Genomic DNA, 14,194 nt, shown 5'->3' with positions numbered 1-14,194 from the left:
CTGAGGCAGGAGAATGGCGGGAACCCGGGAGGCGGAGCTTGCAGTGAGCCGAGATCGCGCCACTGCACTCCAGCCTGGGCGACAGAGCGAGACTCCGCCTCAAAAAAAAAAAAAAAAAAAAAAAAAAAGTTCTTGGACACCTGTTTTTGATGTATGTTGTTAATACTGCTCTGCTGATTTGTTTGCACTTTCATCTTCAAAATGTTTTACTAAAATCAAAACTATGCACATCTATCAAACAATCTATTGTATTTCAGAACACTATTTATTTATATTTTTGAGACAAGAGTCTTGCTCTGTTGCCCAGGCTGGAGTGCAGTGGTGCGATCTCGGCTCACTGCAACCTCTGCCTCCCGGGGTCAAGTGATTCTCCTGCCTCAGCCTCTTGAGTAGCTGGGACTACAGGCACACGCCACCACGACTGGCTAATTTTTGTATTTTTAGTAGAGATGGGGTTTTGTCATGTTGGCCAGGCTGGTCTTGAACTCCTGACCTCAAGTGATATGCCTGCCTCGGCCCCAAAGTGCCGTAATTACAGGCCTGAGCCACTGTGCCTGACCCATAATACTTGATTTAACCACTTGATGAGTGTATTCTTGCAAATTTCAGGTCAAGATGCCTGCAGGGAAATGAGCAAAGAGAGGAAGGCTGAGTAGTCGGGTTGGGGTGGGTGGGGATCCTTTGATGTGTGAAGGGTGTTTCTGCAGCCTGGGAGGACCAACCAGTTGTGTTAACTGTGCAAGAAGAAGCACAGCCTGAGTATTTGAAGAGAGTGGAACTTGCCAATGTCTAATGTGGCTGTTTAGCTCCCTAGCACTGGGCTATAGTGACCCACCCATTCACTGAGTGCTTCTGTTTCCGGGAAGGCATCCTCTAGAAGATGGAGTAGGTGTGTGTAATGGATCTCTTCCCTCTGATATGAGAGATTGACTTTGCTCAGAAAAACATCACCTGCAAAGGGCATTTAATAGAAGGGACAGTTATATTAGCATGAGTAACATAAGGGAGGAGATGATTATATTTTTGAGAACTTTATTTGTGCCAACCATTGTGTTAGGAGTAGTCAAGTCTCATAATTAATTTAATTCTCAAAATAATTGTGGCAGTAGTGCTATTATTTCCTCCTTCCCCCACCCCCCTTTTTTTTTTTTTTTGCGGAAAAGAAATATGAAGAAACTGAAGTTCAGAAAGGCTCAGTACCTTATCCTAGCTATTAAGATTAAAGCTTGACTTGTTTGGCTCTAAATTCATATTTTATCTGTTGTACCTGCATTATCTCTGTAACAGAGGGATTACAACACATGTTCAGGATGTGAAACAAGGGCAGCAGAGCTTAGAAAAATATCTTGTTCCACTGAGAAACTGAACTATTTTCCCCTTTCTTAGGTGAGAGACATAAAACATTCAACTAATCTGCTTTTAAAAATAGATACACCATATTGAAACTATACAAGAAGTGTAACATTTTTTTTTAAATCCCTGAATTTTGTGATGTTCTCAGCTAGGGAGAGAAGGAAACAGGAAATAAGAGAAAAATCACATAGAAGATTGAAGGTGAAGATTGGGAGGAGGTTCAGACAATTGAATGGTAGACTGAAAGAGGTCAGTTTTGAGTGACCACATGAGATTGCATTTCATCGTTGACTTGAGTTGTGGATTTTAGAGTGTTTTCACTTGTTCTCTGATATTCTTTTCAAAGTACCACAGTACCATGTTTCATAGTGATTCAGCTTACCTGGAAAGTTCTCTGTAGGAGTCGATTCTGCATAGACTCTCTAGAGCATCATACTGTGGATGTTTTATTAGCCTATAGACAGCACACTAGGCAGGCAGTAGCAGGCGTGGGGTGCAGGTCCTGGTGTGCTCTGTGTTTGCTGTTTAGCCTTGGCTAGGTGACATGGGAAAGATGATCAATGCCAGCTGCCCATCAGGTAGCCTTGTTTGGCATCAGATGAGCTGATGTAAGTGCATGTAAACTGTCAAGCACTCTTTAGGATGAGCTTGTCTAGGAACAGCAGGGTGTAGCTACATGTTTCCAATACATTTTTTGGCCTAGGGCAAGTTATGCTTGCCTGGGCCTCAGTCCTTGATCTATAAAATGAGAACATTGTGTTAAATGATTGCTACAGTTGTATTCAATTCAGAATCTGTGTCTCTGTGACTGCAAGTCAAGCCAACTATCTTAGATTGTCTACCTCTGATAAGGAGGAAAGGGCCCATGGAATCATTGGTCTAGGTCAGATCTCTCCACGCGTTACCAGTGGAAGTATGACCTTAAGTAAGTTATTTTTTTTCTCTAGACATGAATGTGTTCATCCATTAAAAGGGGGATAATAAATGGCTGTCATCCAAGCTGTTGACGATTTATCCACATAACACACTTAGTACCTAGATTAAGCACTTAGTACACGTGAACCATCATCATCATTGAATTCAGGGGTGGAGAAAGACTTTTGTAGTTGCTTAGCTGTATTCCCTCTTTTTAAGGATGAAGAAACAGGAAGCCCACTACAGGTGAGATGTCTTTCCCAAAGCCACAGCTAAGATCCAAACAGAGCTCTTTGCACCACCTGGTACTCATTCAAATGGAAACCAAAAACAAAATTTGAAGCACCCCAACTGACCGATGGACCACCCCCTCCTCAGTCAAGTGCATTCCAAAGAAACGTGAAAAACTCATTCAGGTCGTGATGGGAAAGGGGACATGCTTCATTATACCTTCCTCTCTCTGGAATTCAGGCACAGCTGACCAGTGTAAACATTAAAACAGATCTTAAGACTGCCAAAACAGATCTCAAATTCCAGCCTAACTCTAGTCTAACATCACATGACAGATAGTAGGCCCTGAAAGAAACTGAAATATTTTACCACAAAATGTATTTCTTTGACATATTTTGAAATGGCCCTGGAAAGCTGTCTCTTGTGGGGAAAATCTACATTCTCTAAAGAATTCCCTTCGCTTTCCAGATCTTTTCCCTGTACCAGGAGAGAATTAACTAAGAGTCTGGCACATTTTTTGTTAGGTCTGATGAGCTTGCTACCTGGAGGCCTCACCCGCATGATAAAAACCTTGGTGTTTACCCAGGTTATGACCTTGTCTTAACCTACACACTTATTTCTATTGATTCCACATCTTTAAATAACAACACTTTCAACTAATTGCCACTCAGAAACTCTTTGAATCCACCTATGACTTGGAACTTCTCCTCCACCTTCAAGTTGTCCTACCTTTCCAGACCAAACCAGTGTATACCTTACATATATTGATTGATGTCTTATGTCTCCCTAAAATGTATAAACCAAGTTATAGCCCCGATCACCTTGAGCACATGTTCTCAGGACCTCCTGGGGTTATGTCATGGGTCGTGGTCCTCACATCTGGCTCAGAATAAATCTCTTTAAATGTTTTACAGAGATTGATTCTTTTCGCTGACACTAATATTTAGATTCTTTCTGTTGTTCTAGCACATTCTGCATGAATGAAACATAAACCCTGGTCCCTAGTACCGAACAAGAGCAAACTGCTTTCTTCAGGCCACAAGTCACTTAGATCAGTTAAGGGGAAAATGGGGGAGAGAGGATGACATTGGCTTCTGCCACCAGCAGCCTGTGTGACCTTGCCCAAGGTCACAACTCTGTGCCTTTAGTTCCCCTTCCCTGAAATAGGCATAGGGAGGGACTCCTTGACAGTTCCTGGTCTTTTTCATCTCTCAAAGTGCAGCGAAGAATTTCTTCACGGCTAAGGCTGTTAGACTCCAGAAAATAGTTTGCCAACCAGAGACATAGAGTTTCCAATTTTGGAATACTTTAAAAATAGGAAGGAAGTTTATTTGTTTAGCAGAATTTATAATTGTAGGACTGCCCAAGGCAGAGAATTAGCCAAATGGTATTTTTGCGGAAGTTCTTTTTAAAGGGTGGGCCCAAAGGAAACCAGTCATTAGGTGGAAATAAACTGTCATATTTTTGAGACATTATTTGCTTAGAGACATTTACGCTGGTCTATTGTGACAGTCTCCATTGTGTTAGGCTTTTAAAAGAAATATGTAAGTTTCCAAGTTTAAAATGTTAGAGCAAGTGTCCAATCCACGGCCTGTGGGCTGCATACGGGCAAGGATGGTTTTGAATGTGGCCCAAAAAAGATTCATAAACTTTATTCATTAAAACATTATGAGATTTTTTTTTTTAAAGCTAATCAACTATCATTAGTGTTAATGTATGTTACATGTGGGCCAAGACAATTCTTCCAGTGTGGCCCAGGGAAGCCAAAAGATTGGATACCCCTGTATTAGAACTTGTAAAATTTGACTTCAGAAACACAAACCAAAAGCCCGCTTATGAGTAAGGAGTTTGTGGCCCCTTGTGTGCTGTTTATTAATCAATTAATTGTATTATAAGCATGAGATATTGCTAGTACATCTAGGGCTAAAGCCTTCTTTTGGTTCCAGAAAAAGCTGTCTTCCTGAATTTCCAGGTGAAGAGAAGCGATTCTCCTTCCATTCCCAGAACTATGTGAATGTAATACATAGGGATTTATATTGCACTTGTGTTTCAGTAAAAGCAGCCCTTCAAGCCTGTGCCATCCAGTTTTGGTGTAACTGAAAGAACATCATACCAAAGTTTGATTTTTGTCAGTTCTCTAGTGTGTAAATCAGCTGAGATTGTGGTCTCTGGATATTTTTCCCCAAGGAAAGAGCTTGATGTACAAGACCACCACACCACACAACTCTGTATTTGTTTTGCAATAACTACACTATTTGGGGGAGTAGTGTGGTGTTTCCAGACATTCTTGGTCAGGAAATCTGGCCGCTTCAAGCTCGGTGTTGATCACAATCTATTTCTTGTGCCTCTACTCTGTGTCAGCACTTGAGACACAACTGCCAGGACGAGAGAGACCCAGCTGCTGACCTGGGGCGGGGTTGGGTTGGGGGAAGGCGGTGAAGGCAGTCACAGGGTCGGCCTGCTGGAAAGCAGGTGGAGAACTGTAAACCTCTGAGTAGCCCCTTGGTATACAGAGGTAATAATTTCCCAAATGTAGTAAATTGCACTTTACAACCTCACTGTTAATTTTGATCAGGGATAAGTAGAACTGATTGTACACTGTTAACTTACTGTCCTTCTCAAAAACATCATTTTTATTCTGGGTGCCAGAGATTTGGCTTGGGTGTGGGTGTTAAGCAAGGTCCACAGTGTCCTGGAGTATCTCTCTGCCAATCTGGGGGCTCTTTCAACCTCTCTAACAGGTTTTTGTGCTAATCCTGACCGAACAGATGGAGGCAGTGGAGCCCAGCTGGCCTGTCACTATGGGGCAGAGAGGGTGACTCTACCCTCAAGCCCTGCATGAAGACCCCAGGGTGGGCACCACAGCCCTTTACAGTCACTTAGTACCTACTGCTCAACATGAGCGTGCAGACCTGGTAAGACTTGTGAGTTTCAGAGAATCCCTGCCAGTCCCTGGAAATGTGGGCAGTGGCGGCTCTTCTCTCCCTCTCTCTTTTTTAAATTTAGTGGGCTTAGAGGTCACACAGGATGATTTTATCCCAATTAAAAGCAAATCATAGGGACCCGGTGTGACCTAAAAAACCAGTCCTTACTGGGGAGGTCTAGTTGTGTCTAGCCTGGCTCTGTGACCAGATACCAGCCATTCCAGCCTCCTGTGGCTGCATTTCATCCCAGAAGTGAGTAAGTTGAGTGAGTGATTCAAAGGTCCCATCCAGGGGGTGACAAAGAATTCTGCAGGTGGAAGAAGCTGCATGAGCAAAGGCATGGAGGTGGAAACTCAAATGAACAGAGGCTTAGGAGGTGTGTTTGAAACATGTTTGGTACAAACGGAACTTACAGAGAAGCCAGCTGAAAGAAGGCAGGAAGAGTTGAGCGAAACGCCATCGGTGGGAGACCCTGAGGGTTAGCAGGACTGTGTTTGTTCTGGTAGAGATTGCAGAGGAACCCTAGAAGGTTTGTGAGCAGGAGGCTGACTCCATCAGACATGTGTTTCCAGAAGATCAGGCTGTGCTGGATAGCAGGATGGATGGCAGGATGGATGGCAGGATGGATGGCAGGATGGATGGCAGGATGGATGGCAGGATGGATGTAGGGAGATGCCAGAGGCGGCAGAGGAGAGGTCTTGCTGTGGTCTGGCTGAAGCAAGTGCAGGCCCGGACCGGTGCTTGAGGTTTTGGGCTCATGGTGAGAGAATATACACTCAAAGAGCTGAGGGAAAGAGGGAATAAGGAGAAAGAAGAGCAGAAGCCACTTTCCAGGTTTTGAGCCCAGTTACCTAGAAGGCATTTGGGAAACAAGGAAGTAGGAAGAAAGGCCTATTTTAAGGAGAAGAGAATGAGCTTGATGTGGATATTTTAAGGTTAAGGACTATAAGTCTGGTGATCCTTTTTCTTTTTCTTTTTTTGGAGATAGAGTCTCACTCTGTCCCCCAGGCTGGAGTGCAGTGGCACAATCTCAGCTCACTGCAACCTCCACCTCCTGGGTTTAAGTGATTCTCCTGCCTCAGCCTCTGGAGTAGCTGGGATTACAGGCGTGCACCACCATGCCCAGCTAATTTTGTATTTTTAGTGGAGACGGGGGTTTCACCATGTTAGCCAGGCTGGTCTTGAACTCCTGACCTCAGGTGATCCGCCTGCCTCGGCCTCCCAAAATGCTGGGATTACAGGCATGAGCCACTGTGCCCGGCCTGGTGATTCTTTAAATAGGTGATTGGAAATGTTAGCGAAGTTTAGGAAAGAATTTAGAGCTGGAAATGTAGAGAAAGAAATCATCTTTCTTAGTTTTTGAGGAGCAGATGCCATCCTGAGAGAGAGAGGGAGAGAGACAGAGAGAGAATCAGAACACTATAAGAATCTTCTTTAAGATGTCTATGAAATGAAAGTGTTTACTAAACATTCTAAAGGAGAGAATTACATTAGTAAGATTTCATTATCCTGCGCCTCCCCTTAAGGCTGATCTTTATTTTATTTTTTTCCTCTTGTAAATGAAGATGAAGCCTTGCTTTTGAAAATGTCATTAGGATTCAGAGACTACAATTCCCACTTGGTAGAGGGAGTTCTTGTTCCTGCATTGTGGTGAATGGATCAAAGTTCAGTTCCAGTAAGTCACTGAAGCCCCTCAACATATAGTAGCGCTCCCTTGGCATGGGACAAACAACAAATCTTTATTTTTTTGAGACACAGTCTCACTCCGTTGATTGGGCTGGAGTGCAGTGGCGCAATCTCAGCTCCCTGCAACCTCCTCCTCCTCCCGGGTTCAAGCAGTTCTCCTGCCTCAGCCGCCCACGTAGCTGGGATTACAGGTGCCCGCCACCATGCCCGGCTAATTTTTGTGTTTTTAGTAGAGACGGGGGTTTCACCATGTTAGCCAGGCTGGTCTCAAACTCCTGACCTCAAGCGATCCACCCACCTTGACCTCCCAAAGTGCTGGCATTAAGGGTGTGAGCCAGAGCACCCGGCCACAACAAAGCTTTGAGCACATTCCCAGCAGCAGCTCTTGGCTGGCGAAGCCAGTCTTTATCTCCTGTCAGCCTTGGTTTTGGTGTTGGTTCTCCAGAAATTCCCTGATTGTAAAATATCTGATCTCGTGAAAATGAAGTCAGCACTTAACCCCACCCCCAGAAGTTGAGAGGCCTGAAGGGGGAGAAAAAAACCCGTTTTCAAATCCTGCCTGGAGGGAACCTGCTCAGGAGGCCCTGGAAGGTAGAGGCAGGCTCTCATTGCCTGTCTTTGTTAAATAAAGCCCTAAAGCCCTAGCCTGTGGTGCTCGAACCTTTTTAAGGGATGCCTGACTCCTCAAGAATTCTGTACCATTTGAATGAGCTCTAGTGGAAAGAAAGGTCTTTGTAATATATTCAAAGTGGAAATCTTTCTTACTTAGTTTTTTTGTTTGTTTGTTTTTTGAGACCAGGTTTTGCTCTGTCACCCGGATGAAGTGCAGTGGCACCGTCGTGGCTCACTGCAGCCTTGAACTCCCGGGCTCAAGTGAGTCCCCTACCTCAGCCTGCTAAATAGCTGAGACTATAGGTGTGCACCACTGTGTTGCCCAGGTTGGTCTTGAACTCCTGGGTTCAAGTACCCACCCACCTTGTCCTCCCAAAGTGCTGAGACTACAGACGTGAACCACCACGCCCAGCCTCTTTCTTTCCCATTTATGAGAAAAGTGGAGCTGATGCCTCTTCCCTGCGACAGATTTCTAAAGGCCGCTGCCATGTCTCCCCTTCCCAAGGCAAAGGCATTTTTGCTGCCTTCCCTCAGCCTCTGTTCATGCATTTTATTACCCTTGTTGCTGCTGCTTTGAAAGTGTCCTAAAACCAAAAATGAAACTTGCTGTGTGACCTGATCAGCAAGAAGGAGGCTGAGGCTGTGACTCCTCTCTTAGTGTGAGGTTGACATTTCTCCTAATGCCCTAGGCTTTTTGTTCCTTTTCATTCTTTTGTTCTCCAGGCCATTCTGTTGGCTTATCTTGGGTTTACAGTCAATTACAATCCTTAAATCTTTTTCACATGAACTTTTGGCAAGCGGGGTCTACTCCATGGGTGCTTACCAGCTGAGGGCTTTTTTGTTTTTATTTTTTGCAGTTTATGTGTAATACTTAACCTGTATCACCATGTTCTTGATGTTGGCATTTTTTGGGTTTTGTTTTGTGGGTATCTTTTTTTTTTTTTTTTTTTTGTATTTTCATTCTATTAGCCAGTTTATTTTTGTAGAATTTGGAACTAGAAGTGATTTTAAGAGTACTGCAGTTCATTCCCTTCAAAACTGACACAACAGCCCTGGGGAAACTGACCTGGAGTGATGGGTGCTACAAGGAGATGAGATTTTCTTCCTTATATGCTGGGAGCCAGGACAGATAAAGGTGTAGAGCAAAATGTTAGCAGAGGGTTAGGCACTGGCTAGGAATTAAGACTTGGAAACTTCGTTGTCTGTGCAACTTCATACTGTTTCATTCTTGTCCTGTACAGTATTTCTTTGATTTCCTTCATCTGTAAAAGCAGGAAGAAAATATTTGCCATTCAGTTCTGCTTTTTAGGTATCAAATGCGAGGATACAACCTGAGGTTTCTTTCCCCGCCCCCTCACAAAGTATAGATCATTTGTTTTCCTTCCAGCCCTGGGCTCAGTACACAGATGCTTTCTCTTCACCCTTTGGGTTGGGGTTTTCTCCAGGTTGGTGCTGATCATATGATAAACCTCAGCACAGAAGGCCTTCAGGTCCAGTACCCTGGCCTTGACCTCCCCACACGCCATCTTATCTCACCAACTTTTGCACCAACTCCCGGTAAACCGTTACATGGGTCTCCTTGGAGGCCTTGGCCACAGCATCCCCATGTTCTGAGAAGTATTTGGAAATGGTTGTCTGGAAGGCTTCCACTTTGGTCTTGACGGCATTCACCCTCTCCAGCACCATCTCCTGGATTACTACCCCAAATCATTTCCATCCTCAGTCTTGGGGATCAGGTGCTGGATCCATGTGATCATCAGCATGCATTTCTCTTTGAGAATCCAGACTTCTGGCGTAACCATGGCAAGCAGCGACAACCTTCTCATTCCCAGGGAGAAATCCACACTCAGGGACTTCTTTCTTCTCCTGCTTCTCTGTTTCTACCTCATCCTTGGGTGGGGGTTCTGGGATGGAGATGTCCAGTGGGGCCTGGAGGGAGGTCAAGCAGCTACAATGAGAGAATCGTTTTGCAAGGCCTGATGCGGGTATATGATTTTCTGTGGCAAGAATCTGTAGAGGAATTCCTTGCCTTCTTGGGAAAGCTCTTGCCTGAAGACACGTACCTGGGTGCGGGCCTCCCTGCTCAGGCACCCACCACAAGGCTTGGCCGTGTGGCTTCAGTTGCTGGATCTCTGGTCTTCCGGCCAGTTGCCTGGGCCTTCACATTCACAGCCTGAGTTTTATAAACATATATTGAAGTTATCTAACATTTGTAACTCCGAGAATGCCAAGGAGCAATGAATAGTATTGTTATTGTTACCCTTGGTGTCGTGTGCAGTCTAAAATATATAAAGTGGAAAATAGATTCGACTACTTTTAACTAATATCCTTTATTGGCAAAAGTTCTGATTTGCCTGTTGATCAAAATTAAAGAAAAGGAATGGTTACTTGGTGAGTGTAGTTTATTTCAAGAACTGAAGTGGTATGAGAGGAAAACCTGTTTCTACCACTGATCAGAATGAAGATCTGGGTTCTTGAACACATGTGATAAGTTTTACTCAAGAATGCAGTTAGTGCTGTAAAGCTAGTCTGGCATATTTTAAAATTGTAAATAACTGATAGTTATAACATATGCTCAGAGCCCTTTCCTGTGATTGAGCCTGGCACTCATGAATTAGTGTAATTTTCTATTCATTTGGAAATGTGTAAATTTCTATTCATTTGGAAACGACCATGAACCTCAAAGATGATGACAGGGCTGTGGCTGGGCTGCACTGTATGGTTGTGCAAGTTGGGGGCTGCACAAAGGCACCCAGCCAGTGGCACAAGCAAGGACTGAGATCCAACCCACACTTGGCTTTCCAAAGTCTGCCACCCAAGGGTTTTTGTCTGTGATGGGGAGAACAGGGGTTTGACTTTTAAAGATTTGAACAAAGGCTTTGTAGATTTGAGGCATAGCCTATACTATGAATTATTTTGTTTTTAAAAAATTAATTTTGATGCTGTCAAGGTGATTCCATACTGTGTCCACATATGTAATCATTTGAATCACATTTATTTTACTGCAGTTCCTGAGAAGGAACAAGAGTATTTATTTGGTTAACACACTAATGGTTTATCTAAACTCAAGTTTGAACCATCAGCTTCATGAAACAGACCAGTGCTTAGTATTATCACAATTTTAATTTAAGCTACAGATCTTCTTCTTAGATAATTATCTATGCAAATGCAGGGGCAGTCTTTTGAATATTGCTTTTAGACTGCCATCTAAAGTTTTTGGTTTCTGGGGTTTATTTGGAAGTTTGTTTTCATACTGTATTGTGCTTCCTGACTTAAAGACTTTTGTGTCTTATGTCATGAAGCATTTGGGGGCACTTAGAACTATATGCCATTTCACTTGTACATTAAAAGAGTTTTATCCTAAGATGAAGATTTTTTTCTTCTTTCAAAATGATTTTGCCCCTAGAAGTTTTTACCTAGTAGCAGTAGACGGTAACCTTGAAAAGACTAAAGTTTAAGAAAAATGTACTTTTAAAAAAGTTAAAAATAACCTTTTTTATGATTACAAAAATACATATATATGAAAAATAACTTACTGAAAAGCCCCAATACATATTCCTACTACCCAGAGACCACCACATGTAGTCCCTTCCCGATCTGTTTTATTAATAAGCACTATTTAAAATTCTATCTCTTTTGCTGGAAATAACTAGAAGACATAATAGCTGTTCATATACCTTTACTTTGTTTTTTTTTAAAGATAATTTTTTTTGCCAGAATGCCAGAGTAGACTGGGGGTGGATGGGCGAGGGGACTATTCTCTGAGCTGCAGCGCACCCTGGTTTCACTATCTGCACAGTTTCCACATTTTGTTCAGGAATAAGATGTCCTTGAGAAGAGAAAACCCGTATGAATAGATACTGAGTTGTAATCTGTATTCAGATTTCTGTATTTTTTTTTTTGGTCACAGTGGTTCTGCCATCTCCCACTGAACTCTCCCAACCTTTCCCCATCCTCAGCCCTCACCTGTCACATTCAGTTACCACTTCTTGCCAGTTTTACCTTCTAGATAGTTCTTGACTTCATCCTCTCCTCTCCTTTTGTATTGCCACTGCCCTAGGTGAGAGCGTCCCTTCTCTCTCCTCAGTTGCTTGTCTGTTCTTTCATCATGATGTATTCACTCTGGGTGTGAGGTGCAGTGCCAGGCACTGGGTTACAAGGCCCCTGCCTCCAGCAACTGTCTCTTTGGGGATGAAGGCAGGTGAATGAGCCATCGCCACCTCATCCTCCTGCCTGTCATCCTTCCTTTGCTGTTTTGTCCATCAAGCCCATTCTCTCCCCAGCAGCCCTGGCAATCTGTTGGAAATGCAAACCTGGCCAAGTCCCCACCTGGCAGGCCTCAGCTGTCTTAGTCTCAGCTGTTTGCTGGCAGCTGGGTCAGGCTGTCGTGGGCCTCCTCCACACCTCCCACCTCGCCTGCCTCCCCTGACCAACTGGGCCTCCTCGCCCTTAGGTGGTTTTCTCTGCCCCTCCCCTCCTGACCTCCCCTCTGTGCACGTGGTCAGTCTCCTTGCCTCTGTTGCCTTGTTTTCTAAATCATGTTATTACCTGTCTGTCCCCACTCTTCAACCCAGTGCGCGGCACAGTTTCTGACCTGATAGTCTGCCTTCTGTAAAATGGGAATGAGGGTATCTTCCTCAGATTGTTGGTGTGAGGATTAAATGAGATATAATCCACAGAAAGCATGGCCTCTGGCACACAGTGGGCCCTGATAAGTGGTATTGATGCCTGAGATATTGTGTTAACTTAAATGACCGGGTTGAAGAGAAGGTGTCAGAAATTTAGGTTCCCCTGTGTGTATTTGATTATATAAAATATTGTTGGTCACACTTTCCCTACATCATATTAGGTAAAAATTAGAAAGTGAAGGCTTTTCCATCCGGCACAGTGGCTCTCGCCTGTAATTCCAGCACTTTGGGAAGCCAAAGCAGGTGAATCACTTGGGAAGTCAGGAGTTCAAGACCAGCCTGGCCAACATGGTGAAACCCTGTCTCCACTAAAAAAACAAAAATTAGCTGGGTGTGGTGGTGGGTGCCTGTAATTCCAGCTACTCCAGAGGCTGAAGCAGGAGAATCGCTTGAACCTGGGAGGCAGAGGTTAGTTACGGTGATCTGAGATCAAACCACTGCACTCCAGCCTGGGCAAGCGAGACTCCATCTCAAAAAAAAAAAAAAAAAAAAAAAAAGGAAAAAAAAAAAAGTGGAAGGGTTTTATGTTTCTTTCATGTTTAACCTACATGTTGTAGGTAAAGTTTACTTGCAACACTTTGGTGTATTTTCAAGTAAATATATTTAATCGGAGTGAATTGCTGTTATATTATGCATTTTATACTTTTTGAGAAACAGAAACTGCCTCACACATTAAAGTGTGTGTGTTAAGCAAATACTCTGATGTAGGCCTTCAGGGTACACAGAAGGGAATCAAACAGCATCCTGTCCCCAGCATGTGGTATAGGGGAAGGACTCAGGGCTGTGGCAGGTGTTACAGCAGAAGACCAGGTGCCCTCAGGACCCGAGAGAGCAGGCCTGTGGAGGAAGGAAGGGGAGGAGACATTTGGGCTGGATCTGGAAGAACCTGTAGACACTAGTGGAGGAGAGTCAGTGGAAGAATATTCTAGAGGAAAGGCTTGCCCACTTGCCTGCAGTGGTTGTCAGAAGTGAGCTGCAACCTGATTAAGAGTTTCTTGAAATGAGATATCAAAGGTATTTATTGGGTATGCTTTTCTTGTTTTTCCATTGGGAGTGATAATATCAAGTTGACAGTTGAAAATGCTTTTCCATCTGTTTCTGTATTGGACTGAGTTGTTGTGTTCCAAAGACTAGCTAGGCAATAAATCACATCACACTAAAATTGAGTACTTGTAACATTTGAAAAGATTGTAATGTGCTGGTATTAATGAAGAATTTATAATGTGTCGAAATTAATTCCATTATTCTAACCAATGAACACTTGAATTTTGCCCCATTAGAATTTGCTCTTCATGTTGATTTTAATTTCTTTGATGACTATAGCATCTAGCGAGGCTTTCTCATTTTCGGGTGGATTTGTTTGCACTGTAATGGTGGGGCTGGCTTTACTGCATTATTCATATATGCAATACATATGCACCATGGTCCCAAGACATGACTCGTGGTGGTGGTGACTGTATTTTTGAGATGTAGCTGACACCTCCCATCCCCTGGACTTCCTTTAGTTCACATCTTTATTTTCACTCACCAGTAACTGAAAATCTAATATTTTCTTTGATTTTGAATGTAGTCAGCAAACCCAGTAGCATTACAGATGGAGTATCCCTTATCCGAAATGCTTAGGACCAGCAAGTGTTGTAGGTCTTGGACTTTGGAATATTTGCATTGTACTCACCGGTAGAGCATCCCAAATCTGAAAATCCAAAATGCTCCAATGAGCATTTCCTTTGAGTATCATGTCAGTGCTCCAAAGTTTCCAATTTTGGAGCATTTAGATTTTGGATT

The 14,194-nt window shown here is 43.4% G+C and overlaps 1 protein-coding gene and 1 pseudogene across 6 annotated transcripts in view; one reads left to right on the top strand and one right to left on the bottom strand.

Annotated features, from left to right (window-relative positions):
- LOC105487750 (TBC1 domain family member 1) overlaps positions 1–14,194 on the top strand; it is a 248,177-nt gene that overhangs the window by 95,900 nt on the left and 138,083 nt on the right. The gene's annotated exons all lie outside the window — the stretch shown is intronic.
- Positions 9,117–12,407, bottom strand: LOC139362129 (proteasome activator complex subunit 2 pseudogene; annotated as a pseudogene).

The sequence above is a fragment of the Macaca nemestrina genome, chromosome 3 (assembly GCF_043159975.1).
Source record: "Macaca nemestrina isolate mMacNem1 chromosome 3, mMacNem.hap1, whole genome shotgun sequence".
In the NCBI taxonomy this organism is placed as follows: domain Eukaryota; kingdom Metazoa; phylum Chordata; class Mammalia; order Primates; family Cercopithecidae; genus Macaca; species Macaca nemestrina.
Note: the sequence above shows the minus strand (reverse complement) of the source record. Positions and strands in the feature narration are given on the sequence as shown.